This window comes from Triticum aestivum, chromosome 5B (genome assembly GCF_018294505.1).
Source record: "Triticum aestivum cultivar Chinese Spring chromosome 5B, IWGSC CS RefSeq v2.1, whole genome shotgun sequence".
NCBI classification, from domain to species: Eukaryota; Viridiplantae; Streptophyta; class Magnoliopsida; order Poales; family Poaceae; genus Triticum; species Triticum aestivum.
This window is the reverse complement of record NC_057807.1, coordinates 180,175,770-180,182,910: the sequence shown is the minus strand read 5'-3', so window position 1 is coordinate 180,182,910 and position 7,141 is coordinate 180,175,770. Positions and strand designations below refer to the sequence as shown.

General features: G+C 46.6%; 1 long non-coding RNA gene across 1 annotated transcript; it reads right to left on the bottom strand.

The window, feature by feature from the left end:
* Positions 1–5,265: 5,265 nt before the first annotated feature.
* Positions 5,266–7,135, bottom strand: LOC123110958 (uncharacterized). Its single transcript, XR_006453905.1, has 2 exons — positions 5,835–7,135; positions 5,266–5,745 (listed from the first exon to the last, which is right to left on the bottom strand). It is a non-coding gene; the product is annotated as an uncharacterized lncRNA (long non-coding RNA).
* Positions 7,136–7,141: the final 6 nt, after the last annotated feature.

Below are 7,141 nucleotides of genomic sequence, written 5' to 3'. Positions count from 1 at the left end.
CTAATCAAATTATTAGTGAACTCCCACTTAGATTAGACATCCCTCTATCCATCTAAGTATTACATGATCCGAGTTAAACTAGACCGTGTCCGATCATCACGTGAGACGGACTAGTCAACATCGGTGAACATCTTCATGTTGATCGTATCTTCTATACGACTCATGATCGACCTTTCAGTCTTCCGTGTTCCGAGGCCATGTCTGTACATGCTAGGCTCGTCAAGTCAACCTAAGTGTTTGCATGTGTAAATCTGTCTTACACCCGTTGTATGTGAACGTCTGAATAAAACACCCGATCATCACGTGATGTTTTGAAACAGCGAACTGTCGCAACGGTGCACAGTTAGGGGGAACACTTCTTGAAATTAGTATGAGGGATCATCTTATTTACTACCGTCGTTCTAAGTAAACAAGATGCAAAACATGATAAACATCACATGCAATCAAATAATAAACGTGACATGATATGGCCAATATCACACAGCTCCTTTGATCTCCATCTTGGGGCTCCATGATCATCTTGTCACCGGCTTGACACCATGATCTCCATCATCATGATCTCCATCATCGTGTCTCCATGAAGTTGCTCGCCAACTATTACTTCTACTACTATGGCTAACGCGTTTAGCAATAAAGTAAAGTAATTTACATGGCGTTTCTTGATGACACGCAGGTCATATGAAAGAATAAAGACAACTCCTATGGCTCCTGCCGGTTGTCATACTCATCGACATGCAAGTCGTGAATCCTATTACAATAGCATGAACATCTCATACATCACATATAGATCATTCATCATTCATCACAACTTTGGCCATATCATATCACAAACCACTTGCTGCAAAAACAAGTTAGACGTCCTCTAATTGTTGTTGCAAGTTTTACGTGGCTGAATTAGGGTTCTAGCAAGAACGTTTTCTTACCTACGTTAAAGCCACAACGTGATTTGTCAACTTCTATTTACCCTTCATAAGGACCCTGTTCATCGATTCCGCTCCAACTAAAGTAGGAGAGACAGACACCCGCCAGCCACCTTATGCAACTAGTGCATGTTAGTCGGTGGAACCAGTCTCACGTAAGCGTACGTGTAAGGTTGGTCCGGGCCGCTTCATCCCACAATACCGCTGAAGCAAGAGAGGACTAGTAACAGCAAGAAAGTTGACAAATCTACGCCCACAACAAATTGTGTTCTACTCGCGCAAGAAGAACTACGCATAGACCTAGCTCTGATACCACTGTTGGGGAACGTTGCAGAAAACAAAAATTTTCCTACTCGTTTCACCAAGATCATCTAGGAGTTCATCTAGCAACGAGTGATTAGATGCATCTACATACCTTTGTAGATCGCGAGCGGAAGCATTCAAAGAACGGGGATGATGTAGTCGAACACGACGTGATCCAAATCACCGGAGATCCTAGCACCGAACGGACGGCACCTCCGCGTTCAACACACGTACGGAACAGCCACGTCTCCTCCTTCTTGATCCAGCAAGGGAGGGAGGAGAGGTTGAGGGAGATGGCACCAGCAGCAGCACGACGGCGTGGTGTTGATGGAGCTGCAGTACTCCGGCAGAGCTTCGCTAAGCACTATGGAGGTGGAGGAGGTGTTGGGGAGGGAGAAGGAGGCAACCAAAGGCCAGGGCGTTCAGGTATGAAGTCCCTCCTCTCCCCCACTATATATAGGAGGACCAAGGGGGGGTGCGCAGCCTAGGACATCCAATCAACTATGGCCGGCGGCCAAGGGGAGGTTTCCCTCCCCCCCAAGGCACCTAGGAGGTGCCTTACCCTCCTAGGACTCTTGCCCCCTTAAACCCTAGGCGCATGGGCCTATGTGGGGCTGGTGCCCTTGGCCCATTAGGCCAAGGCGCTCCCCCTTACAGCCCATGTGGCCCCCCGGGACAGGTGGACCCACCCGGTGGACCCCCGGGACCCTTCCGGTGGTCCCGGTACAATACCGATAACCCCGAAACTTGTCCCGATGCCCGAAACAGGACTTCCCATATATAAATCTTTACCTCCGGACCATTCCGGAACTCCTCGTGACGTCCGGGATCTCATCCGGGACTCCGAACAACATTCGGGTTACTGCATATACATATCCCTACAACCCTAGCGTAACCGAATCTTAAGTGTGTAGACCCTACGGGTTCGGGAGACAAGCAGACATGACCGAGACGACTCTCCGGTCAATAACCAACAGCGGGATCTGGATACCCATGTTGGCTCCCACATGCTCCACGATGATCTCATCGGATGAACCACGATGTCGAGGATTCAATCAACCCCGTACGCTATTCCCTTTGTCTATCGATATGTTACTTGCCCGAGATTCGATCGTCGGTATCCTAATACCTCGTTCAATCTCGTTACCGGCAAGTCACTTTACTCGTACTGTAATGCATGATCCCGTGACCAGACACTTGGTCACTCTGAGCTCATTATGATGATGCATTACCGAGTGGGCCCAGTGATACCTCTCCGTCATACGGAGTGACAAATCCCAGTCTTGATCCATGTCACCCAACAGACACTTTCGGAGATGCCCGTAGTCTACCTTTATAGTCACCCAGTTACGTTGTGACGTTTGGCATACCCAAAGCACTCCTACGGTATCCGGGAGTTACACGATCTCATGGTCTAAGGAAAAGATACTTTGACATTGCAAAAATCTAGCAAACGAACTATACGATCTTGTGCTATGTTTAGGATTGGGTCTTGTCCATCACATCATTCTCCTAATGATGTGATCTCGTTATCAATGACATCCAGTGTCCATAGTCAGGAAATCATGACTATCTGTTGATCAACGAGCTAGTCAACTAGAGGCTCACTAGGGACATGTTGATGTCTGTTATTCACACATGTATTACGATTTCCAGATAACACAATTATAGCATGAATAAAGACAATTATCATGAACAAGGAAATATAATAATAATGCTTTTATTATTGCCTCTAGGGCATATTTCCAACAGTATTGATAAAAGTGGGGATCCGAAAGCTGTCTTGGTCTGGTCGTTGGACACAAACAAAGTAGACGAAGTTGCAATGGCTAACTTTTAATTAAACAAATCCCAAGGAAAAAGGTACTAGATTGATCTACTTATATAGGAGCAAGGGGTGGCAGCCAAGGAGATGGGAGGACATTCCAAGGCAGCCTGACCACAAAAAAAGTACAAGGCCCATGGGCCCAAGTGGAGGTGATGCAACACCTTTGGACTTGTAGTTTGTCTCGGATTTTGCTGCAGCGTCAGATTGTTTCATCAATATCTCAACGCTCCAGACGAATTTGAAGGTGAATTCAATTGGGTTGGAATGAGCATGAAATCTACTTTCCAAAAAAACAATCACCCAATTCAGAGTCCGAATAAAAGAGATCTTAGCTTTTGGAGTCAGGTATGTCTATGTTGTCCGAATCTGAGTCCACAACGTGAGAGACTTGGACTCTATATTCTCTTGGCCCAAAAGTGACATGAGAGGACTTTTTGAACAACACCTAAACTTCCATTTTTTTCCTTATCTTCATATGCGGGTTGTACAAAATGTCCCATACACATGCAATTAGACATGGCACAAAAGTGTGTGAACTATTTTTATCGTGGATAACATAAATAATTTTTTTGAGCGAATGGATAACATATATATATATATATATATATATATATATATATATATATATATATATATATATATATATACATACATACATATACACAAACGGTCTATTCTGCTAATATTAGCAGAATAACTATTCTGCACACCACTTTCGCACTGCACGCTGAACGCAAGTGCACTGCATCTTCTTGACTACGAGCACTGCAATAGAGACTAGTAAACTTCTCGTTGGAAAAAACTGTACGCGTTATTTTTTCGGTACTGTTTTCGCTCTAATTTTTAACCGTTTATCGGAATGAGGCGTGTAATATACCGTTGAAAAGCTATGGATTAGGCGCAACTTCGACATGTTGAACACTTTTCCAGATTCCACACAGTTTAAGAGCAGTTTTGAAAATGGTGCAGCGGATGACGAGTGGCAGCGAACTTTTTTCGCGTTTTTTTCTAAACCGCTTGTCGGAATGAAGCAAATGATACGCCGTTGGATAGATATCGTTGAGGCGCATCTTTTTCATATATAAATCTTTCTCTAATTCGTTACGGTTGAAGAGCAGTTTCAAATTTACTAAATCGTGGAACTCTGTTTTTTTAAAAAAATTGAAATTTTCGGTACTATTTTCGCTCCAGTTTTCTAATCGTTTGTCGAACCGAGACATATGATACGCCGTTGGAAAGCTATGGATAAGGTGCAACTGTCGTATGTTGAAATGTTTTTGAGATTCCTTACAGTTTTTAGTTAATTTTGAAAATCGTGCGGCTGACGTCGAGAGGCAGCGGCTGTTTTTTCGCAAAAAAAATTCGAACGGCTGGACAAAATGATTCAAATCATACGCCGTTGGAAAGATATCGACGAGACGCAACTTTTTGATGTAGAACACTCTCTCTAATTCCTTACGGTTTAAGAGCAGTTTCGATTTTACCGAAAAGCGGACACTCTGTTCTGCGCGAGACCAAAATCGTCGTATGTACTGCATCGGACAGAAGAACGCATTGCTTCAGACAAACGCATTGCTTCAGACAAAATACCGCACTGCATCAGATGGGCAAGTGCACTGCATGGTTTCTTTTTGTTTAAACGTATTTTTTGTCGGACGAGGAAAGAAGAACGCACTGCTTCAGACGAAATACCGCACTTCATCACAAGAGACAAGTGCACTGCATGATTTTTTTTGTGAGATGTAAATTTTCCCATACGAGTTTTTGTTTTTGTTGTCTTTTTTTCAACTTTCTTTTATGAACGAGAGTGGACCGCAAAGACAAGGGGAAGTGAGCCGCGTCATATATCAAAGTGAACCACATTACCATCTTGTAATTTTTTTTCCATTTTCATGTTGGGGGCAAGTGAACATCATCACTCTCAAAAGTGAACCACATCCCGAGGACCAAACGCATTGCAAATGTTAATGTAGTCAACTGAATTTTAAGACAGACGACGCACTTCATACAAAGGGGTATTGAGCTGCCACACAAAAAGACCGATGGGGGTGTACTGCACACATACACACACCGCATTGCAAGCATATACAAAAGGAACTGCATGCGCATGATACTTGCGGATTGTTGTCTCGCTGACATTAGGTTCAATTTCTCATCCCTGGGAATTTGGAAAACAAAAAAGAACTGGACCAATCGGCAACAAAAAGAACGGCATTACACAGCTGAACGAACTTCTCAAATACAAACAAAGGACTTCACAATACACACAAACTGCATCTATTTTACAATTTTTTACATTTTTTTCTCACATATCCAAGAACAAAGTGAAACTTAAAAAAATCCAGGCGCACTGCAGCACCATGGCAACGGAACCCCGTCAAGAAGTGGGGAGAACTGCAATTCAGAAGAAAAATATTCAGGATGGCGACTCTAGGCTCGATGTGGAGAACTGACTAGCAACTAGGGAGTAATCACCACCACTACTGCTACACAGAATAGCAACAAGAAAATATTCAGAAGAAAATTTGGGCAAGCTAGGCCATGAATGGGAAGAACATAAGAAATTGACCAGCGGAAGCAGCCATCGCTGTGGCTGTGCTAGGCTCGATGACCTCTTCCATGCCACTGATGTGCCGTCATGGTAGTCTTTGAACCGTGCAACAGGATCTCCTGTGCTTCTTCCATGCCACTTATCTGAAGAAACAACACCGACACTTCACACACCGCAACAGACCAAGAATAGAGATAGAGCACAAGGGAACAAGTGGCAAGCCATCACACACCTCTCATGCATCCAGCCCAATGCATCGCTCCACCAGCATGTAGGAACTGTAGGACACACGAATGCCATCTTCATGAAGTTGGGACTGCACTAAAAAAAGAAGCACACTGTACTTGAACATAGCCAAAATAAAAAATAGAGAACTGCACAAAATCAGTTTTTGGGGAAGATGATGCACAAACTGCATTTATGTTCCTTTTAGTCTCATCCGGGCATGCAGTGCACTAGCTTTCCTATTTTCTTTTGTTGGTCCTTTTTTGTTTTCGCAAAAATAACAAAACTGAACAACAGCAGACTACAGTGCACTTTGAGTTCTTTTGACTGTTGGCGGGCGACTCAGGAAAAATAAGCAAACTAAATAGTGAACTCCAGCGGCAAATGAACTGCAGCACAGCGCCTCACCATGGTGCTTAACTGCTTACGACGGCATGGTCAACGACCCACGGCGGAGCTAATGGAGCTGCTCACTGGCCATCAAGGTGCAGGCACAGAGAGTGAAGAGGGAATGTGAAGGTCGTGGTCATTAGGATGGGGGACCAACACAACGACTTGGGGGCTGTAGCCATCATGGATCTCGCAGGGACTAGCTACTAGGAGAGGAGGAAGTGGCGCACCAGTAGGGGAAAACACCGGCCGCCCCAAGATCCGGTGGGGCGATGGTTGTTTGGCGGCCATCGGCATCTCCATAGGAGCCGTTGGTCGGAGCTGGCCTAGGGATGGGTGGCGTAGCCGGGGGCCTGGGGATGGGTCACAAAGTGGAGGATTTGGAGGCATGAACTTGACCGATGTTGCTCGTGAGGGTGCCCGCACGCCGGGCAGGGGCCGAGCTACACGCCGGGGTGAGGTGCACTGCACGCCACAGTTTCCCGCACTGCCTGCTGTACAGTTCAGAGGAGGGTAGAGGGGAGTCCGGTGGGGGGGAGCCAGGGGTGCGGCGCCGGCAGTGGCGGCCCGGATCCACCCGCTGTGTAGAGCGGAGGTGGTGGCGGCGAGGGTCGGGATCCGGGGGTGGTTGGTCCGCGCCGGAGGAAGGGGGCGCCCAGGCCTTACCGGAGAGGAGGAAGAGACCTGGCTGCTCTCCTCCCTCGGGCCTGGCTCGATCGAGCGTCGCCATGGAGAGATGAATCTGATGGTGTGGGGAGGGGAGGTAGCAGGGACGACAAGGCAGGGGAGCTGTTGGGGAGGAGGCCTAAGCCCTCTCCCGAGCGTGGGATCCGACACTTCTCGTCGGCGCGCGTCGTATCCAACGGCGGGGGCGCCGCTGTGGAGGACTGCGATGGGCGGATCCGGTGGCTGGCCTGCGCGGGG